The sequence below is a fragment of the Lissotriton vulgaris genome, unplaced genomic scaffold (assembly GCF_964263255.1).
Source record: "Lissotriton vulgaris unplaced genomic scaffold, aLisVul1.2 SCAFFOLD_3302, whole genome shotgun sequence".
Taxonomy (NCBI): Eukaryota; Metazoa; Chordata; class Amphibia; order Caudata; family Salamandridae; genus Lissotriton; species Lissotriton vulgaris.
This window is the reverse complement of record NW_028253576.1, coordinates 124,098-148,176: the sequence shown is the minus strand read 5'-3', so window position 1 is coordinate 148,176 and position 24,079 is coordinate 124,098.

The following is a 24,079-nucleotide window of genomic DNA, read 5'->3' as shown; positions in this document are numbered from 1 at the left end:
GGGACTCTGCACAAGATCTAGATCCCTTCACCAAACACGGCATCTGAAGTCAATGAGCCTCAGTATTGGACTCTGCACAAGTTCAAGATCCCTTCACCAACCACGGCATCTGAAGTCAATGAGGCCTCACTGAGGGACTCTGCACAAGTTCTAGATCCCTTCACCAGCCACGGCATCTGAAGTCAATGAGGCCTCACTGTGGGACTCTGCACAAGTTCTAGATCCCTTCACCAACCACGGCATCTGAAGTCAATGAGCCTCAGTATTGGACTCTGCACAAGTTCAAGATCCCTTCACCAACCACGGCATCTGAAGTCAATGAGGCCTCGCTGAGGGACTCTGCACAAGTTCTAGATCCCTTCACCAGCCACCGCATCTGAAGTTAATGAGGCCTCACTGTGGGACTCTGCACAAGTTCTAGATCCCTTCACCAGCCACGGCATCTGAAGTCAATTAGGCCTCACTGAGGTACTCTACACAAGTTCTAGGTCCCTTCACCAGCCACGGCATCTGAAGTCAATGAGGCCTCACTGAGGGACTCTGCACAAGTTCTAGATCCCTTCACCAGCCACGGCATCTGAAGTCAATTAGGCCTCACTGAGGTACTCTACACAAGTTCTAGATCCCTTCACCAGCCACGGCATCTGAAGTCAATTAGGCCTCACTGAGGTACTCTACACAAGTTCTAGATCCCTTCACCAGCCACGGCATCGGAAGTCAATGAGGCCTCACTGAGGGACTTTGCACAAGTTCTAGATCCCTTCACCAGCCACGGCATCTGAAGTCAATGAAGCCTCACTGAGGGACTCTGCACAAGTTCTAGGTCCCTTCACCAACCACGGCATTTGAAGTCAATGAGGCCTCACTGTGGGACTCTGCACAAGTTCAAGATCCCTTCACCAGCCACGGCATTTGAAGTCAATGAGCCTCACTGTGGGACTCTGCACAAGTTATATATCCCTTCACCAACCACGGCATCTGAAGTCAATGAGGCCTCTCTGTGAAACTCTGCACTAGTTCTAGATCCCTTCACCAACCACGGCATCTGAAGTCAATGAGGCCTCACTGAGGGACTCTGCACAAGTTCAAGATCCCTTCACCAGCCACGGCATTTGAAGTCAATGAGGCCTCACTGTGGGACTCTGCACAAGTTCTAGATCCCTACACCAGCCACGGCATCTGAAGTCAATGAAGCCTCACTGTGGGACTCTGCACAAGTTCTAGATCCCTTCACCAACCACGGCATCTGAAGTCAATGAGGCCTCACTGAGGGACTCTGCACAAGTTCTAGATCCCTTCACCAGCCACAGCATTTGAAGCCAATGAGGCCTCACTGTTGGACTCTGCACAAGTTCTAGATCCCTTCACCAACCACGGCATTTGAAGTCAATGAGGCCTCACTGAGGGACTCTGCACAAGTTCAAGATCCCTTCCTCAACCACGGCATCTGAAGTCAATGAGGCCTCACTGAGGTACTCTAAACAAGTTCTAGATCCCTTCACCAGCCCTGGCATCTGAAGTCAATGAGGCGTCTCTGTGGGACTCTGCACAAACTCTAGATCCCTTCACCAGCCACGGCATCTAAAGTCAGTGAGGCCTCACTGTGGGACTCTGCACAAGTTCTAGATCCCTTCACCAACCACGGCATCTGAAGTCAATGAGGCCTCACTGTTGGACTCTGCACAAGTTCAAGATCCCTTCACCAGCCACGGCATCTGAAGTCAATGAGGCCTCGCTGAGGGACTCTGCACAAGTTCTAGATCCCTTCACCAGCCACGGCATCTGAAGTCAATGAGGCCTCACTGTGGGACTCTGCACAAGTTCTAGATCCCTTCACCAACCACGGCATCTGAAGTCAATGAGCCTCAGTATTGGACTCTGCACAAGTTCAAGATCCCTTCACCAACCACGGCATCTGAAGTCAATGAGGCCTCGCTGAGGGACTCTGCACAAGTCCTAGATCCCTTCACCAGCCACGGCATCTGAAGTCAATGAGGCCTCACTGTTGGACTCTGCACAAGTTCTAGATCCCTTCACCAACCACGGCATTTGAAGTCAATGAGGCCTCACTGTGGGACTCTGCACAAGTTCTAGATCCCTTCACCAACCACGCCATCTGAAGTCAATGAGGCCTCACTGAGGGACTCTGCACAAGTTCTAGATCCCTTGACTAGCCACGGCATTTGAAGTCAATGAGGCCTCACTGTGGGACTCTGCACAAGTTCTAGATCCCTATACCAGCCACGGCATCTGAAGTCAATGAAGCCTCACTGTGGGACTCTGCACAAGTTCTAGATCCCTTCACCAACCACGGCATCTGAAGTCAATGAGGCCTCACTGAGGGACTCTGCACAAGTTATAGATCCCTTCACCAGCCACGGCATTTGAAGCCAATGAGGCCTCACTGTTGGACTCTGCACAAGTTCTAGATCCCTTCACCAGCCACGGCATTTGAAGTCAATGAGCCTCAGTATTGGACTCTGCACAAGTTCAAGATCCCTTCACCAACCATGTCATCTGAAGTCAATGAGGCCTCACTGAGGGACTCTGCACAAGTTCTAGATCCCTTCACCAGCCACGGCATCTGAAGTCAATGAGGCCTCACTGTGGGACTCTGCACAAGTTCTAGATCCCTTCACCAACCACGGCATCTGAAGTCAATGAGCCTCAGTATTGGACTCTGCACAAGTTCAAGATCCCTTCACCAACCACGGCATCTGAAGTCAATGAGGCCTCGCTGAGGGACTCTGCACAAGTCCTAGATCCCTTCACCAGCCACGGCATCTGAAGTCAATGAGGCCTCACTGTTGGACTCTGCACAAGTTCTAGATCCCTTCACCAACCACGGCATTTGAAGTCAATGAGGCCTCACTGTGGGACTCTGCACAAGTTCTAGATCCCATCACCAACCACGCCATCTGAAGTCAATGAGGCCTCACTGAGGGACTCTGCACAAGTTCTAGATCCCTTGACTAGCCACGGCATTTGAAGTCAATGAGGCCTCACTGTGGGACTCTGCACAAGTTCTAGATCCCTACACCAGCCACGGCATCTGAAGTCAATGAAGCCTCACTGTGGGACTCTGCACAAGTTCTAGATCCCTTCACCAACCACAGCATCTGAAGTCAATGAGGCCTCACTGAGGGACTCTGCACAAGTTCTAGATCCCTTCACCAGCCACGGCATTTGAAGCCAATGAGGCCTCACTGTTGGACTCTGCACAAGTTCTAGATCCCTTCACCAACCACGGCATTTTAAGTCAATGAGGCCTCACTGAGGGACTCTGCACAAGTTCAAGATCCCTTCCTCAACCACGGCATCTGAAGTCAATGAGGCCTCACTGAGGTACTCTAAACAAGTTCTAGATCCCTTCACCAGCCCTGGCATCTGAAGTCAATGAGGCGTCTCTGTGGGACACTGCACAAACTCTAGATCCCTTCACCAGCCACGGCATCTAAAGTCAGTGAGGCCTCACTGTGGGACTCTGCACAAGTTCTAGATCCCTTCACCAACCACGGCATCTGAAGTCAATGAGGCCTCACTGTTGGACTCTGCACAAGTTCAAGATCCCTTCACCAGCCACGGCATCTGAAGTCAATGAGGCCTCGCTGAGGGACTCTGCACAAGTTCTAGATCCCTTCACCAGCCACGGCATCTGAAGTCAATGAGGCCTCACTGTGGGACTCTGCACAAGTTCTAGATCCCTTCACCAACCACGGCATCTGAAGTCAATGAGCCTCAGTATTGGACTCTGCACAAGTTCAAGATCCCTTCACCAACCACGGCATCTGAAGTCAATGAGGCCTCGCTGAGGGACTCTGCACAAGTCCTAGATCCCTTCACCAGCCACGGCATCTGAAGTCAATGAGGCCTCACTGTTGGACTCTGCACAAGTTCTAGATCCCTTCACCAACCACGGCATTTGAAGTCAATGAGGCCTCACTGTGGGACTCTGCACAAGTTCTAGATCCCTTCACCAACCACGCCATCTGAAGTCAATGAGGCCTCACTGAGGGACTCTGCACAAGTTCTAGATCCCTTGACTAGCCACGGCATTTGAAGTCAATGAGGCCTCACTGTGGGACTCTGCACAAGTTCTAGATCCCTACACCAGCCACGGCATCTGAAGTCAATGAAGCCTCACTGTGGGACTCTGCACAAGTTCTAGATCCCTTCACCAACCACGGCATCTGAAGTCAATGAGGCCTCACTGAGGGACTCTGCACAAGTTATAGATCCCTTCACCAGCCACGGCATTTGAAGCCAATGAGGCCTCACTGTTGGACTCTGCACAAGTTCTAGATCCCTTCACCAGCCACGGCATTTGAAGTCAATGAGCCTCAGTATTGGACTCTGCACAAGTTCAAGATCCCTTCACCAACCATGTCATCTGAAGTCAATGAGGCCTCACTGAGGGACTCTGCACAAGTTCTAGATCCCTTCACCAGCCACGGCATCTGAAGTCAATGAGGCCTCACTGTGGGACTCTGCACAAGTTCTAGATCCCTTCACCAACCACGGCATCTGAAGTCAATGAGCCTCAGTATTGGACTCTGCACAAGTTCAAGATCCCTTCACCAACCACGGCATCTGAAGTCAATGAGGCCTCGCTGAGGGACTCTGCACAAGTCCTAGATCCCTTCACCAGCCACGGCATCTGAAGTCAATGAGGCCTCACTGTTGGACTCTGCACAAGTTCTAGATCCCTTCACCAACCACGGCATTTGAAGTCAATGAGGCCTCACTGTGGGACTCTGCACAAGTTCTAGATCCCTTCACCAACCACGCCATCTGAAGTCAATGAGGCCTCACTGAGGGACTCTGCACAAGTTCTAGATCCCTTGACTAGCCACGGCATTTGAAGTCAATGAGGCCTCACTGTGGGACTCTGCACAAGTTCTAGATCCCTACACCAGCCACGGCATCTGAAGTCAATGAAGCCTCACTGTGGGACTCTGCACAAGTTCTAGATCCCTTCACCAACCACGGCATCTGAAGTCAATGAGGCCTCACTGAGGGACTCTGCACAAGTTCTAGATCCCTTCACCAGCCACGGCATTTGAAGCCAATGAGGCCTCACTGTTGGACTCTGCACAAGTTCTAGATCCCTTCACCAACCACGGCATTTGAAGTCAATGAGGCCTCACTGAGGGACTCTGCACAAGTTCAAGATCCCTTCCTCAACCACGGCATCTGAAGTCAATGAGGCCTCACTGAGGTACTCTACACAAGTTCTGGATCCCTTCACCAGCCCTGGCATCTGAAGTCAATGAGGCGTCTCTGTGGGACTCTGCACAAACTCTAGATCCCTTCACCAGCCACGGCATCTAAAGTCAGTGAGGCCTCACTGTGGGACTCTGCACAAGTTCTAGATCCTTTCACCAGCCACGGCATCTGAAGTCAATGAGGACTCACTGTGGGACTCTGCACAAGTTCTAGATCCCTTCAATAACCACGGCATCTGAAGTCAATGAGGCCTCACTGTTGGACTCTGCACAAGTTCAAGATCCCTTCACCAGCCACGGCATTTGAAGTCAATGAGCCTCAGTATTGGACTCTGCACAAGTTCAAGATCCCTTCACCAACCATGTCATCTGAAGTCAATGAGGCCTCACTGAGGGACTCTGCACAAGTTCTAGATCCCTTCACCAGCCACGGCATCTGAAGTCAATGAGCCTCAGTATTGGACTCTGCACAAGTTCAAGATCCCTTCACCAACCACGGCATTTGAAGTCAATGAGGCCTCGCCGAGGGACTCTGCACAAGTCCTAGATCCCTTCACAAGCCACGGCATCTGAAGTCAATGAGGCCTCGCTGAGGGACTCTGCACAAGTCCTAGATCCCTTCACAAGCCACGGCATCTGAAGTCAATGAGGCCTCGCTGAGGGACTCTGCACAAGTCCTAGATCCCTTCACAAGCCACGGCATCTGAAGTCAATGAGGCCTCACTGTGGGACTCTGCACAAGTTCTAGATCCCTTCACCAGCCACGGCATCTGAAGTCAATTAGGCCTCACTGAGGTACTCTACACAAGTTCTAGATCCCTTCACCAGCCACGGCATCTGAAGTCAATGAGGCCTCACTGTGGGACTCTGCACAAGTTCGAGATCCCTTCACCAACCACGGCATCTGAAGTCAATGAGGCCTCGCTGAGGGACTCTGCACAAGTTCTAGATCCCTTCACCAGCCACGGCATCTGAAGTTAATGAGGCCTCACTGTGGGACTCTGCACAAGTTCTAGATCCCTTCACCAGCCACGGCATCTGAAGTCAATTAGGCCTCACTGAGGTACTCTACATTCTAGGTCCCTTCACCAGCCACGGCATCTGAAGTCAATGAGGCCTCACTGAGGGACTCTGCACAAGTTCTAGATCCCTTCACCAGCCACGGCATCTGAAGTCAATTAGGCCTCACTGAGGTACTCTACACAAGTTCTAGATCCCTTCACCAGCCACGGCATCTGAAGTCAATTAGGCCTCACTGAGGTACTCTACACAAGTTCTAGATCCCTTCACCAACCACGGCATTTGAAGTCAATGAGGCCTCACTGTGGGACTCTGCACAAGTTATATATCCCTTCACCAACCACGGCATCTGAAGTCAATGAGGCCTCTCTGTGAAACTCTGCACTAGTTCTAGATCCCTTCACCAACCACAGCATTTGAAGTCAATGAGGCCTCACTGTTGGACTCTGCACAAGTTCTAGATCCCTTCACCAACCACGGCATTTGAAGTCAATGAGGCCTCACTGTGGGACTCTGCACAAGTTCTAGATCCCTTCACCAACCACGCCATCTGAAGTCAATGAGGCCTCACTGAGGGACTCTGCACAAGTTCTAGATCCCTTGACTAGCCACGGCATTTGAAGTCAATGAGGCCTCACTGTGGGACTCTGCACAAGTTCTAGATCCCTACACCAGCCACGGCATCTGAAGTCAATGAAGCCTCACTGTGGGACTCTGCACAAGTTCTAGATCCCTTCACCAACCACGGCATCTGAAGTCAATGAGGCCTCACTGAGGGACTCTGCACAAGTTCTAGATCCCTTCACCAGACACGGCATTTGAAGCCAATGAGGCCTCACTGTTGGACTCTGCACAAGTTCTAGATCCCTTCACCAACCACGGCATTTGAAGTCAATGAGGCCTCACTGAGGGACTCTGCACAAGTTCAAGATCCCTTCCTCAACCACGGCATCTGAAGTCAATGAGGCCTCACTGAGGTACTCTACACAAGTTCTAGATCCCTTCACCAGCCCTGGCATCTGAAGTCAATGAGGCGTCTCTGTGGGACTCTGCACAAACTCTAGATCCCTTCACCAGCCACGGCATCTAAAGTCAGTGAGGCCTCACTGTGGGACTCTGCACAAGTTCTAGATCCTTTCACCAGCCACGGCATCTAAAGTCAATGAGGACTCACTGTGGGACTCTGCAGAAGTTCTAGATCCCTTCACCAACCACGGCATCTGAAGTCAATGAGGCCTCACTGTTGGACTCTGCACAAGTTCAAGATCCCTTCACCAGCCACGGCATTTGAAGTCAATGAGTCTCAGTATTGGACTCTGCACAAGTTCAAGATCCCTTCACCAACCATGTCATCTGAAGTCAATGAGGCCTCACTGAGGGACTCTGCACAAGTTCTAGATCCCTTCACCAGCCACGGCATCTGAAGTCAATGAGGCCTCACTGTGGGACTCTGCACAAGTTCTAGATCCCTTCACCAACCACGGCATCTGAAGTCTATGAGCCTCAGTATTGGACTCTGCACAAGTTCAAGATCCCTTCACCAACCACGGCATCTGAAGTCAATGAGGCCTCGCTGAGGGACTCTGCACAAGTCCTAGATCCCTTCACCAGCCACGGCATCTGAAGTCAATGAGGCCTCACTGTGGGACTCTGCACAAGTTCTAGATCCCTTCACCAGCCACAGCATCTGAAGTCAATTAGGCCTCACTGAGGTACTCTACACAAGTTCTAGATCCCTTCACCAGCCACGGCATCTGAAGTCAATGAGGCCTCACTGTGGGACTCTGCACAAGTTCGAGATCCCTTAACCAACCACGGCATCTGAAGTCAATGAGGCCTCACTGAGGGACTCTGCACAAGTTCTAGATCCCTTCACCAGCCACGGCATTTGAAGCCAATGAGGCCTCACTGTTGGACTCTGCACAAGTTCTAGATCCCTTCACCAACCACGGCATTTGAAGTCAATGAGGCCTCACTGAGGGACTCTGCACAAGTTCAAGATCCCTTCCTCAACCACGGCATCTGAAGTCAATGAGGTCTCACTGTGGGACTCTGCACAAGTTCAAGATCCCTTCACCAGCCCTGGCATCTGAAGTCAATGAGGCGTCACTGAGGGACTCTGCACAAGTTCAAGATCCCTTCACCAGCCCTGGCATCTGAAGTCAATGAGGCGTCACTGTGGGACTCTGCACAAGTTCTAGATCCCTTCAACAACCACGGCATTTGAAGTCAATGAGGCCTCACTGTTGGACTCTGCACAAGTTCAAGATCCCTTCACCAGCCACGGCATTTGAAGTCAATGAGCCTCAGTATTGGACTCTGCACAAGTTCATGATCCCTTCACCAACCACGGCATCTGAAGTCAATGAGGCCTCACTGAGGGACTCTGCACAAGTTCTAGATCCCTTCACCAGCCACGGCATCTGAAGTCAATGAGGCCTCACTGTGGGACTCTGCACAAGATCTAGATCCCTTCACCAAACACGGCATCTGAAGTCAATGAGCCTCAGTATTGGACTCTGCACAAGTTCAAGATCCCTTCACCAACCACGGCATCTGAAGTCAATGCGGCCTCACTGAGGGACTCTGCACAAGTTCTAGATCCCTTCACCAGCCACGGCATTTGAAGCAAATGAGGCCTCACTGTTGGACTCTGCACAACTTCTAGATCCCTTCACCAACCACGGCACTTGAAGCCAATGGGGCCTCACTGTGGGACTCTGCACAAGTTCTAGATCCCTTCAACAACCACGGCATTTGAAGTCAATGATGCCTCACTGTGGGACTCTGCACAAGTTCTAGATCCCTTCAACAGCCACGGCATCTGAAGTCAATGAGGCCTCACTGTGGGACTCTGCACAAGTTCTAGATCCCTTCACCAACCACGGCATTTGAAGTCAATGAGGCCTCACTGTGGGACTCTGCACAAGTTCTAGATCCCTTCACCAGCCACGGCATCTGAAGTCAATTAGGCCTCACTGAGGTATTCTACACAAGTTCTAGATCCCTTCACCAGCCACGGCATCTGAAGTCAATGAGGCCTCGCTGAGGGACTCTGCACAAGTTCTAGATCCCTTCACCAGCCACGGCATCTGAAGTCAATTAAGCCTCACTGAGGTACTCTACACAAGTTCTAGATCCCTTCACCAGCCACGGCATCTGAAGTCAATGAGGCCTCACTGTGGGACTCCGCACAAACTCTAGATCCCTTCACCAGCCACAGCATCTGAAGTCAGTGAGGCCTCACTGTGGGACTCTGCACAAGTTCTAGATCCTTTCACCAGCCACGGCATCTGAAGTCAATGAGGACTCACTGTGGGACTCTGCACAAGTTCTAGATCCCTTCACCAGCCACGGCATCTGAAGTCAATGAGGCCTCACTGTGGGACTCTGCACAAGTTCGAGATCCCTTCACCAACCACGGCATCTGAAGTCAATGAGGCCTCACTGAGGGACTCTGCACAAGTTCTAGATCCCTTCACCAGCCACGGCATTTGAAGCCAATGAGGCCTCACTGTTGGACTGTGCACAAGTTCTAGATCCCTTCACCAGCCACGGCATTTGAAGTCAATGAGGCCTCACTGAGGGACTCTGCACAAGTTCAAGATCCCTTCCTCAACCACGGCATCTGAAGTCAATGAGGTCTCACTGTGGGACTCTGCACAAGTTCAAGATCCCTTCACCAGCCACGGCATTTGAAGTCAATGAGGCCTCACTGAGGGACTCTGCACAAGTTCAAGATTCCTTCCTCAACCACGGCATCTGAAGTCAATGAGGTCTCACTGTGGGACTCTGCACAAGTTCAAGATCCCTTCACCAGCCCTGGCATCTGAAGTCAATGAGGCGTCACTGAGGGACTCTGCACAAGTTCAAGATCCCTTCACCAGCCCTGGCATCTGAAGTCAATGAGGCGTCACTGTGGGACTCTGCACAAGTTCTAGATCCCTTCAACAACCACGGCATTTGAAGTCAATGAGGCCTCACTGTTGGACTCTGCACAAGTTCAAGATCCCTTCACCAGCCACGGCATTTGAAGTCAATGAGCCTCAGTATTGGACTCTGCACAAGTTCATGATCCCTTCACCAACCACGGCATCTGAAGTCAATGAGGCCTCACTGAGGGACTCTGCACAAGTTCTAGATCCCTTCACCAGCCATGGCATCTGAAGTCAATGAGGCCTCACTGTGGGACTCTGCACAAGATCTAGATCCCTTCACCAAACACGGCATCTGAAGTCAATGAGCCTCAGTATTGGACTCTGCACAAGTTCAAGATCCCTTCACCAACCACGGCATCTGAAGTCAATGAGGCCTCACTGAGGGACTCTGCACAAGTTCTAGATCCCTTCACCAGCCACGGCATTTGAAGCAAATGAGGCCTCACTGTTGGACTCTGCACAACTTCTAGATCCCTTCACCAACCACGGCACTTGAAGCCAATGGGGCCTCACTGTGGGACTCTGCACAAGTTCTAGATCCCTTCACCAACCACGGCATTTGAAGTCAATGATGCCTCACTGTGGGACTCTGCACAAGTTCTAGATCCCTTCAACAGCCACGGCATCTGAAGTCAATGAGGCCTCACTGTGGGACTCTGCACAAGTTCTAGATCCCTTCACCAACCACGGCATTTGAAGTCAATGAGGCCTCACTGTGGGACTCTGCACAAGTTCTAGATCCCTTCACCATCCACGGCATCTGAAGTCAATTAGGCCTCACTGAGGTATTCTACACAAGTTCTAGATCCCTTCACCAGCCACGGCATCTGAAGTCAATGAGGCCTCGCTGAGGGACTCTGCACAAGTTCTAGATCCCTTCACCAGCCACGGCATCTGAAGTCAATTAGGCCTCACTGAGGTACTCTACACAAGTTCTAGATCCCTTCACCAGCCCTGGCATCTGAAGTCAATGAGGCCTCACTGTGGGACTCCGCACAAACTCTAGATCCCTTCACCAGCCACAGCATCTGAAGTCAGTGAGGCCTCACTGTGGGACTCTGCACAAGTTCTAGATCCTTTCACCAGCCACGGCATCTGAAGTCAATGAGGACTCACTGTGGGACTCTGCACAAGTTCTAGATCCCTTCACCAACCACGGCATCTGAAGTCAATGAGGCCTCACTGTTGGACTCTGCACAAGTTCAAGATCCCTTCACCAGCCACGGCATTTGAAGTCAATGAGCCTCAGTATTGGACTCTGCACAAGTTCATGATCCCTTCACCAACCACGGTATCTGAAGTCAATGAGGCCTCTCTGTGAAACTCTGCACTAGTTCTAGATCCCTTCACCAACCACAGCATTTGAAGTCAATGAGGCCTCACTGTTGGACTCTGCACAAGTTCTAGATCCCTTCACCAACCACGGCATTTGAAGTCAATGAGGCCTCACTGTGGGACTCTGCACAAGTTCTAGATCCCTTCACCAACCACGCCATCTGAAGTCAATGAGGCCTCACTGAGGGACTCTGCACAAGTTCTAGATCCCTTGACTAGCCACGGCATTTGAAGTCAATGAGGCCTCACTGAGGTACTCTACACAAGTTCTAGGTCCCTTCACCAGCCACGGCATCTGAAGTCAATGAGGCCTCACTGAGGGACTCTGCACAAGTTCTAGATCCCTTCACCAGCCACGGCATCTGAAGTCAATTAGGCCTCACTGAGGTACTCTACACAAGTTCTAGATCCCTTCACCAGCCACGGCATCTGAAGTCAATGAGGCCTCACTGTGGGACTCTGCACAAGTTCTAGATCCCTTCACCAGCCAGGGCATCTGAAGTCAATTAGGCCTCACTGAGGTACTCTACACAAGTTCTAGATCCCTTCACCAGCCACGGCATCTGAAGTCAATGAGGCCTCACTGAGGGACTTTGCACAAGTTCTAGATCCCTTCACCAGCCACGGCATCTGAAGTCAATGAGGCCTCACTGTGGGACTCTGCACAAGTTCTAGGTCCCTTCACCAGCCACGGCATCTGAAGTCAATTAGGCCTCACTGAGGTACTCTACACAAGTTCTAGATCCCTTCACCAGCCACGGCATCTGAAGTCAATGAGGCCTCACTGAGGGACTTTGCACAAGTTCTAGATCCCTTCACCAGCCACGGCATCTGAAGTCAATGAGGCCTCACTGAGGGACTCTGCACAAGTTCTAGGTCCCTTCACCAACCACGGCATCTGAAGTCAATGAGGCCTCACTGAGGGACTCTGCACAAGTTCTAGGTCCCTTCACCAACCACGGCATTTGAAGTCAATGAGGCCTCACTGTGGGACTCTGCACAAGTTCTAGATCCCTTCACCAACCATGGCATTTGAAGTCAATGAGGCCTCACTGTGGGACTCTGCACAAGTTCTAGATCCCTTCACCAACCACGGCATTTGAAGTCAATGAGGCCTCACTGTGGGACTCTGCACAAGTTCAAGATCCCTTCACCAGCCACGGCATCTGAAGTCAATGAGGCCTCAGTGTGGGACTCTGCACAAGTTCTAGATCCCTTCACCAACCACGGCATCTGAAGTCAATGAGGCCTCTCTGTGAAACTCTGCACTAGTTCTAGATCCCTTCACCAACCACAGCATTTGAAGTCAATGAGGCCTCACTGTTGGACTCTGCACAAGTTCTAGTTTCCCTTCACCAACCACGGCATTTGAAGTCAATGAGGCCTCACTGTGGGACTCTGCACAAGTTCTAGATCCCTTCACCAACCACGCCATCTGAAGTCAATGAGGCCTCACTGAGGGACTCTGCACAAGTTCTAGATCCCTTGACCAGCCACGGCATTTGAAGTCAATGAGGCCTCACTATGGGACTCTGCACAAGTTCTAGATCCCTACACCAGCCACGGCATCTGAAGTCAATGAAGCCTCACTGTGGGACTCTGCACAAGTTCTAGATCCCTTCACCAGCCACGGCATTTGAAGTCAATGAGGCCTCACTGTGGGACTCTGCACAAGTTCTAGATCCCTTCACCAACCAACGGCATCTGAAGTCAATGAGGCCTCACTGTGGGACTCTGTACAAGTTCTAGATTCCTTCACCAGCCACGGCATTTGAAGTCAATGAGGCCTCACTGTGGGACTCTGCACAAGTTCTAGATCCCTTCACCAACCACCGGCATCTGAAGTCAATGAGGCCTCTCAGTGGGACTCTGCACGAGTTCAAGATCCCTTCGGTAAAGGGGTATTTTCCCCAGACTTTGAAAAGTACTACTTAATTTTTGACCACTTCAATAACTCTGAGTGCATATGAGCCCAGTTCAACGCATTTGATGCAGAACCTGTCCCAGAAAATTGCAGTCTTCAGGTGCACCAGTATTGGCACGGAAAGCTGTGTCAGTGGCCGGAATTAGCAAATTGTGCACTGGCTGTTTTTGCCAATGCTGGGAGGGCCTTTTCACAGATAAAATGTACATGGAGAGGAAAGAGCAAGCGTGCATAACCAAAGACTTACTGAAGAAGTATTGTTCGGTGTACTACAATACGCTTGATTTGTAAAAATGTATTTGGACATCTATATACACTATCAATCAATCAATCATAGACATTTATAGAGCGCTCTACTTACCCGGAGGGTCTCAAGGCGCTGGGGGGGGGGTGCTGCTTCTGCCTGAACAGCCAGGTCTTGAGCTTCTTCCTGAAGGCGAGGTGGTCTTGGGTCAGGCGCAGGTCGGTCGGGAGGGAGTTCCAGGTCTTGGCGGCCAGGTAGGAGAAGGACCTTCCTCCTGTTGTCGTTCTTCGGATGCGGGGGACGGCGGCGAGGGTGTGACTGGCTGATCGGAGGTGTCGTTTGGGAGCGTAGAAGTTGATGCTGTTGTTGAGGTAGCTCGGGCCTTGATCGTGTAGGGCTTTGTGTGCGTGGGTCAGGAGACGGAAGGTGATTCTCTTGTTGACCGGGAGCCAGTGCAGGTCTCTTAGGTGTCCGGAGATGTGGCTGTGTCGTGGGATGTCTGGCTGAGGCGTTCTGGATCCGTTGGAGTCTCTTCTGGAGCTTGGTGGTGGTTCCGGCATAGAGGGCGTTGCCGTAGTCCAGTCGGCTGGTGACAAGGGCCTGGGTGACAGTCTTCCTGGTCTCGGTGGGGATCCACCGGAAGATCTTCCGTAGCATGCGCAGGATGTTGAAGCACGACGAGGAGACTGCGTTGACTTGCTTGGTCATGGAGAGGGAGGAGTCCAGGATGAAGCCCAGGTTGCGTGCGTGGTCTGTCAGTTTGGGTGCAGTTCCCAGGGCGGGGGGCCACCAGGAGTCGTCCCAGGTGGAGGGCGAGGATCCCAGGATGAGGACTTCCGTCTTGTCCGAGTTCAGCTTCAGGCGGCTGGTCGACATCCACTCGGCTACTTCTTTCATTCCTTCTTGAAGGTTGGCTCTGGCGGTGGCGGGTCGTTGGTAAGGGAGAGGATCAGCTGGGTATCGTCGGCGTAGGAGATGATGTTCAGGTTGTGTTGGCGTGCGATGGCCGCGAGGGGGCTCATGTAGACGTTGAAGAGGGTAGGGCTCAGCGAGGATCCTTGGGGTACGCCGCAGATGACTTCGGTGGCCTTTGATTTGTACGGTGGTAGTCGGACTCTCTGGGTTCTTCCGTCGAGGAAGGAGATGATCCATTCCAGTGCCTTCTCCTGGATTCCGACGTTGTAGAGGCGCTGCACTAGGGTGCGGTGGCAGACGGTGTCGAAGGCCGCGGAGAGGTCTAGGAGGATGAGGGCCGCTGTTTCTCCGTTATCCATCAGGGTTCGGATGTCATCGGTGGCAGCGATGAGGGCGGTCTCGGTGCTGTGGTTGGCTCGGAAGCCAGACTGTGAGGGGTCGAGAGATCCGTTCGTCTTGAGGAAGGCGGCCAGTTGCTTGTTGACGGTCTTCTCGATGACTTTGGCTGGGAACGGGAGGAGCGAGATGGGGCGGTAATTCTTGAGTTCGGTGGGGTCCACTGTTGGTTTCTTGAGTAGAGCGCTGAGTTTGGCGTGCTTCCAGCTCTCAGGGAAGGTGGCGGTGTCGAATGAGGTGTTGATGATGTCCCGCAGGTGGGGTGCGATGACAGCGTCGGCCTTGTTGAAGACGTGGTGAGGGCAGGGGTCGGTCGGAGATCCGGAGTGGATGGAGTTCATCATGCGGACGGTGTCTTCGGTGCTGATAGGAGTCCAGGCGTGGAGGGTGGTGGTGGGGGGCGGTGGTTCGGTTGAGTCGGACGTGGCGTTCATCGGTTGGGTGTTGAAGCTGTTGTGTATGTCCGCGATCTTGTTGTGGAAGTGGGAGGCGAGGGAGTTGCAGAGTTCTTGCGATGGGGTGATGTCGTTGTTTCCGGCGTTGGGGTTGGAGAGCTCTTTCACAATGTTGAAGAGTTCCTTGCAGTTGTGTGCGTTGTTGTCCAGTCGGTCCTTGAATGCAGTTTTCTTGGTGTCGCGGATCAGCTGGTGGTGCTTCCGGGTGGCAAGCTTGAGGGTGGTCATGTTGTCCGGTGTTGGCTCCCTTCTCCAGGCTTTCTCGAGGGCTCGGCAGTTCTTCTTGGAGCTCTTGAGTTCGTCTGTGAACCATGGGGCCTTCTTGCTGCCGGGTCTGCTGGGCGGGGTCTTCAGTGGGGCAAGTTCGTCCGCGCAGTTGCTGATCCACTTCGTGAGGTTGTCGGCGGCCTGGCTGGGGTTCGCTGAGCTGGCGGGAGGGTGCTGGCTCAGGGAAGCGGCGAGCTGGTCGACTGTGATCTTGCTCCAGTTTCTGCGGGCGACCTGTTGCTGGTGGTGGTGGATCGTCGTTCTTCTGAAGGTGAAGTGGACGCAGCTGTGGTCCGTCCAGTGGAGTCCTGTGGCGTGGCTGAAGGTGATGTCTTTGCTGGATGAGAAGACGGCGTCGAGTGTGTGTCCGGCGAGGTGGGTGGGGGTGGTCACCAGCTGCTTGAGTCCGAGGTTGTCGAGGTTGTCGAGCAGGGTGGTGGTGTTGCGGTCGTTGTTGTTCTCCAGGTGGAAGTTGAGGTCCCCCAGGAGGATGTAGTCAGCGGAGGGGAGGGCATGCGGGCTGACGAAGTCGGCGATGTCCTCGCTGAATTGTGTGCGTGGTCCCGGGGGTCGGTAGATCAGGGTGCCTCTGAGGGTGGTCTTCGGGTCGGTGTGGATCTGGAAGTGTAGGTGTTCGGCGGTAGTCAGGATGTCGTCGGTGTAGGTCGTGATGCGGATGGTGTCCCTGTGGATGATGGCGATGCCTCCTCCCATCTGGTTAGCGGTGCGGTCCCTCCGGGTGATCTTGTAGCCCTCTGGGATGGTGATGTCGGGCGCTGAAGAGGCGTTCATCCAGGTCTCCGTGAGGAAGGCATCGTCAGGAGCTGTGGTGTCGATGAGGTTCCAGAGTTCGATGGCGTGTCTGTGGACTGAGCGGGTGTTGAGCAGGATGCACTTGAGGTGGTTGCTGCTGGTGTTCGTCTTGGCGGGTGCTGGTGCGAGGCAGGTCCGGATGCAGGTGAACTTGCAGGCGGTGCAGCAGAAGGGTCCGTGGGAGCGCCTCGGGGTGGCACGGTAGCATCCCGGGACTCGTCCGTCGTTGAGTGCGATGAGGGTGGCGGCATCGTACATCCGGCGGGTGGGCTGGGATCTGCGGGGGCCAGGGGTCCTGGCGCTGGGCCCGGTCCAGGCACGGACGGGCGCAGACGGGCTTACTATACGTATAGTGTCCATATACCATGCACGATCAGTTCAGAAAGCAAGTGAAAATAAAAGCAACACATTCCATAAAAACCAAAGAAAGACTATTTTTGTTGTTTTTTTTAATGCTAATATTTGTACCCACTGATAACCACTGTTTTTTTAAGTTATTGAATTCACTGGAAAACACTGGGAAAAAACACCAGAATTTGCCAAAAATAGAAACTGTAAACAGGAAAGCCTAGTTATGCGAAAAGCTGGCCACGCAAGGTCCAGTACAAATGCGCTACTAGGCCTCATTGACCAGCATAGTTTGAATCCGAGCTCCTGCTTCGTGTCACTCTCCCACTGTTGATATTGCCAAAGCAAGCACACACACTCGCCATGCTTACAGAACAAGACCCACCCATTGTAGAAGCCACATTTGTCCCTCTCAGGGGGCATCTTTTGAGGAAAGAGTTTAGCCTGCGCTTGCATTTAGGCAATAGACACGCTTTGGGGATGCAGGTGGTGATTTTGTTCAGCGACAGGCACGCCATAGTCTGCTCTCAATTGCCCGTCTCACAGCAACAGGCATGTTTCTCCCTGGTTTAGTCTGGCATCCATTTTTGAAAAATGTATGTATAGTAGAGAGTTATATTCAGTGACTGGCGCTCCTTGTTATAGTATTTTGCTTGGATTTTAGCAGTTTGAGTCAGTGTGAAGTAATCAGGGTTCCCAAAGCCTACATGTTCCAAGGATGACCCACTTACATTCAAGAACTGTTGGCACGGAAACTGTAAAAGTCAAAGAACAAGTTTATTAAGACCCCATGGGGTGGTGGTACACTCATACAGCACCCTTCGGTAATGCAAGAGGTATCACACTGAACATCGGTGTGACCCTTCTTTTATATGATTCTACAGGTAATAAAACGTACACGCGGCACAAAGTTACAGAAAATCATGTACATATAAGGGCATATTTTGGAATACTGCCAGCTCATTGGAGGGTTTCAAACCCACTGGTCAGTTTGCGGCACATTCCTGAGGAACGACTGGTCAGTGTGAACTGTGCATGTGTGGCTTGACCAGTACTAAAAATAGCCTGTTGCTGGGCAGACTGAAGTGGTCAGTGGAACGGACAACGGACTAAAGGGCACGCCGGCCACGAGGCCGTTCATGATCTAAGATGGCCGCAAACACATACAAAATGGCGTTTCTACGTATAGCTAATTTAAGCGGGAATCGTGTAGCAAAGCTAAGCGCTAACCCAGCCATCGTCAAAATACGACAGACGACCCTTTTAGCGTTTAGCTGAAGCTACCTCATAGTGGACATAGTCAGGGTGTTCATCTTCTACGTCAATTAGCATTATTTGTGTTGCTTCTTTATGAAGCATCATTTTGTCATGGGCAAGAGCTCGTCTTGAGGGTACACAAACTGACAAGCACATAGAACAAAAAACTGGGCCACACTGGATACATAAACAAATAGAAAACAGAATTCCTACAATAATACATAAAATAGTTAACAGTTTCCATCCCCAGGTGGTGAGTATTGACCAGAACCATCCTGACAGAGTCCAAGTGCCATTATCGGGATGTATTTCAGCCGCTATCTTATGTAGTTTAGTGATAGCATCATATACAGAAGGTGCATTATCAGGTATGTAAACGCAACAGCTACTTCCGATGATTCTACATGCCCCCCCACGATCAGCTAACACTACATCCAGAACCATCCGATTCTGAAGCGCAACAATTCTAGAAATCTGTACTTCTTCAGTGATATTTCCAAGTGCAATTGCGGTATCATTAGCCACAGCCTCAACAACATGAGTTAGTCGTCGGATCTTTCGACTGTTCAAAGCTGCCCCAACGAAAGAGAACAAACCCAAATTGAAGTCCACATATTGTTGCAAGGTAGTGTCCGTTTGGTCAACATCATCCAAGACAAGGGAGCGCTTATCACGATTTAAAACAAAGTCGTGATAGAGGATATAGTTGTTGTGGTACATGGGTGGGGCAATGAATACAGGCGGCAATACAAAAGACACGTAGCAAGTGCCTGACCATCCCAAAGGAAGCTGATGATAACCCTTCGTTCCACAGATGAAGTAAGTATTTCGGGAAGTGACAAACGATATACCAGTAGGACTATCAAACGTAAGTGTAGTGTTACATTCACTTCTCCCAACAGAAATTACACCTTTATTGCGTATACATAGGTCTGCTTTGGTAGCGATAACGTTGATGACATGTGCATTCGATACATTGACATTCCGTTGGTTGCTATACATTCGTGAAGCAGACACATTGTCAGGGCGGTACTCTTCATATTCAAATCGAGTACCCTCAGCTTGTGGATACCCATCCCGATCATGATGACACAATTTATTCAAACGAAAAAGCACTCCCCCTTTTGTGGGCCATCTCAAAGTAAAGAGGAGAGTATAAAATGCATTACAGGACCCATTATGCGAAAACGGGAGAGGGATGAGTGGAGTACCCCCTTTCTTCTGATGCCCAGGCAACATCCCACACACCCAGCAATTTGAAGTGTTTGTCATATTGTGTGTGTGATGTAGGATCTGAATAAAACTATTGTTCAGATAAGTCTGTCGGTGCCGTTCTTCATGATAAGGCAGGGTGAAAAGGAAATGTTCAGATGGAGCCGGGGTAGTCGGCAGCAAATGTTCACGTGCAGGTACCACAAGTTCGACTACCCAGGCTATTACCGCAATCACTACAATAGTCAGAACAAAGAGAATGGCACCCAAGAGTCTCTTATCTCGTACTGCTGATAATGCCATAGTTCTGAAAACCTTCGCTGAGTCTCAATAATTCGATTTAGTCACAAAGTTTCACATACACATACGTGTATACCTAAAAAAGAAAAATGTGGTGCTGAACTCCGAGGTAGCCGTTGTTTTCTTCTCCGGGCCAAGACGGGTGTCGCTACTCTGGCAGAACTGATCCCCCCCCCTTGGAATTCCCGGTTTCCGTTTCACAAACCTGGAGCGGTAACCAACCAGTTATTAAAAATACAAAAATCTTCTTATTGAGAGCGCAAGTTATAGCGCTCTCGTCCGGCAACAGTGTGGTCCGGGAAGGCTCCCTCAACTTCGGCCGACGTCACAGCTGGGCTCTTTTCTTTCTCCAAAATCTCTTTGTAGTCAGTCAGTACAGCAGGAGTCACCAGGTCCGGAGAGACACGGCGACAATGTGTCGAATCCACCCACCGCTTCCTGTTGGTCACTCGTACAGCGGTGCGGGTTGCAAGGAGGACCTGTTCGGGGCCCTTCCACCTGGGCTCCAGACTGCTTGCTCTCTCAAACGAGCGAATCATCACGTGGTCACCAGGGCGGAGATCATGGCCCTCTCCAGTAGAGTTGTCAGGGAGCGCTTCTCGAACCTGTTGGTGAATAGAGAGCAAATCATTTGTTAATCGTGCCAAATAATCATTCATCATAACACAAGGCACATCATGTATTAATCGCGGCTTGGGCACCCCCCAGATATTCATAGGGCGCCCAAACACCACCTCATAAGGCGTAAGGCCAGTTCGTGAGTGGGGTACTGATCTAAGAGAGAGTAGTGCTAGCGGCAAAGCATCTGGCCACTTCAACGATGTAGACGCCACAATTTTGGCCAGCTTAAGCTTCAACGTTGCATTGTACCGCTCGACCAGACCTGCTGACTGAGGGTGGAATACAGCGTGGAACTTCTGCTGAATCCCTAACCCCTTCAGTACATATTCCACAATCTTTCAAACAAAATGAGGCCCATTATCGCTCCACAGAAATTTGCAAACTCCAAAGCGAGGAAAGAATTCCTTAAGCAACACCTTAGCTGTTGTCAAAGCCATGTTGTCTTTCGTGGGGTAGGCCTCAACCCATTTGCTAAAAGCACATACCACCACTAGGACATACTTCAGGTTATTGCAGCGCTCAAGTTGGATGTAATCCATTTGGAGTACCTCAAATGGTGCAGAAGGTGGAACGAACCCTCCTTTCGGAGTATGGGTCCCCTTTCCAGGATTGTGTTGCAAACATACCAGGCAGGTCTGCACTACTCTCTTTGCAGTATTAGCAATCTCGGGATGTTCCCAAACTCGTGTTAAAAGCCGAGTGATTGCAAGAGCTCCGACATGCGCCAGTCCATGTGTCATCTGGACCATCGCCTGCAAGTAAGCTGCAGGCAATTTCCACTTTTCCATGTCTTTGCTTCTCCAACAACCCTCGTCATCTAGTACCCCATCTGCTGCCCACGTCGCAAGTTCAGATTCAGTAGCTGATTTTTGAATGTCTAATATTTCCGCTCTAGCATCACTCCATCGCTCAGCCTGTGATTGTACCACATACATGGGGGAGCTAGTTCGGGACATAGCCGTTTGTCTTGCTATGCTGTCTGCAAAAGCATTTCCTTGACCCACTTTATCCGTAATCTTTTTGTGGGCACTGCATTTTACTATCGCTACTTTCTTTGGGCCTAGCAGCGCATTTAGGAGATCACACACTAGTTCTCCGTGCATAATGTGCTCTCCGTGAGATGTCAAAAACCCACGTTCTCTCCAAAGTAGCCCAAAGTCATGTGCCACTCCAAAGGCGTACCGGCTGTCCGTGTATATGTTCACACATAAACCAGCACTCAGTTCGCAGGCTCTTGTTAGGGCTATCAGCTCCGCTGCCTGAGCCGACTTTTGTGGTATCCTAGCTGTTTCTACCACTGTCTTAAGTGTCGTGATCGCATAGGCTGCGGAAGTCATGCGATCTGGCAGCCTCAAACACGATCCATCAACCCACAGTTCCCCATCCACATCTGGAAGTGGGACATCCTGTAAGTCGACACAACCCTTTGTCTGTTCCTCGGTCAGGAAAACACAATCGTGGTGTTTTTCTTCCTGACCCTCCTCGGCCGGATAGGGCAATAAAGTGGCAGGGTTCAAAGTAGCGCATCTTTTCAGTGTAATATGTGGCGCCAAAAGTGTCAGTTCATATCCTGTTAGCCGTGCACTCGTGAGGTATTGGGTCTTCGTTTGGTTTAGCAGGGCATCTACTGCGTGAGGAACTAACACCAACAGTTTGTGTGATAACACTATTCCCTCACTCTGCCGTATGGCCACTGCTGTTGCTGCTACCGCTCGAAAACACCCAGGCAACCCTCGCGCTACAGGATCCAGAATGGCAGAGAAGTATGCACATGGTCTCTGCTTATCCCCATGTAATTGTACTAATACTGACAATGCGCACCCATCATTTTCGTGCACGTACAATGTGAAAAGTTTCGTGTAGTCTGGTGTGCCTAACACGGGTGCGGAACAAAGGGCCTGCCTCAACTGTTAAAAAGCCTTCTGACATTCATCTGTCCACTCAAGGGGCATTGGTGTAGCTTTGGACAGTAATGCTAGCAAAGGTTTTATGATATGTGAAAAACCCATGATCCATTGTCTACAGAAGGACGTCAACCCTATGAAGGCACGTACATCTCTCTGCGTGCGTGGGACTGGTGTGTCTAAAATTGCTTGAATTAGATCAGATGTTAATGCACGCCCCTCCTTAGACAACAGATGACCGAGGTAGGTCACCTGAGGTCTACAGTATTGAAGCTTCTTCTTCGAAACCTTATGATTATTCTGTGCCAAAAAGGAAAGCAACGCAAGTGTACTCTGTTCACATTGTGCATAAGAGTCAGCAGCCAGCAGAAGGTCATCCACGTACTGGATAAGAGCAACGCCAGACTGCAATTTAAAGGAATCCAACTGCCTTTTCAAAGCCTGACTATAGATGCTAGGACTTTCAGTATATCCCTGGGGAACTCGACAAAATCTATACGATTTATTATTTAGCGTAAAGCCAAACAAGTATCTGCTATCAGGATGAACAGGGATGGAAAAGAACGCATTCTTTAAATCAATTACACTAAACGTGGTGGCCGTTGGTGGAACCAAAGTAAGCAGGGTCGTAATATCGGACACCACCGGGTATTGAGGAATGACAATTTTGTTGATCTCTCGCAAGTCAATAATAAAGCGATAGATTTTGCCGTCAGTATCTCTCTTAAGGATCGGAAGAATAGGACTGTTGCAAACATTATAAGGGACCTCCTCCACAACCCCTGCAGAAATCAAATCCTGAACAATATGTGTCAATGCAATTTCACCTTCTCTCGAAATCTTATACTGTGGTACACGTGGTAGAGGGGCCCCCTCCTTAACAGTAATATGTATCGGTGGAATACGCATCTCTCCCACATCCGTATCTGAGGTCGCCCACAACGTGTGCGGGAGAGAGGCCAAAGCTGAAATATCTGAGATGGCGTAAAACCTGTCGGGGTCAGGATAATTGTCATTCAGGATAACCCGTACTCCCTCCGGAGCGCAACGTATTGTCGCTCGAAAATATTTAAGCAAATCAATACCCAGGATATTGTCTGGGGTATGCGGTGATAACAAAAATTGACCAAAACTAAAGTATTTGTCAAGACATAGTGCAAGGGGCTTGGACAATGGGCTGGGGGAGGGTGTGCCATCAAACCCTACACATGTAATCATTTCGCCAGACAGGGGAGCCCTCGGAACCAAGTTTTTCGACAAAGCGCTACGTGTAGCTCCTGTGTCGACTAGAAATTGATCAGTAGAACCCAGAATACCCGCTGTTACATATGGACCCTGCTGATCTACCGGCACTTCAACTGATTCCTTACCCCATCCTACGCAGTCCTATGCGTGCACATAATCCTGGTGTTCCACATTCTCTCCTTCCGAAATCTGATATTGATTCCGCCTATCAAACGTATTTCGTTCATCCTGGCCACGGCCCCTCTCCTCAACCTTTCCACGATCACCTCCGCCACCTCTCGCTCCCGTATAACCTCCTCTTGACCTTCCGCCACCTCGACCACGCTGACTACGCTGCTCACGAAGTACCGGACAATCTTCGGCCCAATGCCCAAACTCCTTACAATAAGCACATTGATCCTCCGCTATGTCCGTACGACCATACGATGTATTTCCTCCACCCCGTCTACCTCTATCATTCCCTCTACCCTGTGTTCCCCGAACCTGCGCCAACATCACCTTCGTTTTCAATTCCTTCGCCTTTTTCTCTACACTTTCTTTAGCCTCCAATTCCTGCCGCTCATAGTACTGAGCCATAGTTAACAAGGACGCAGGGGTCGCCGTGGCCCAGGAACTTTCACTCGACTTCAATCGTTTCGCAATCTCCGGTAGGAGATTAGC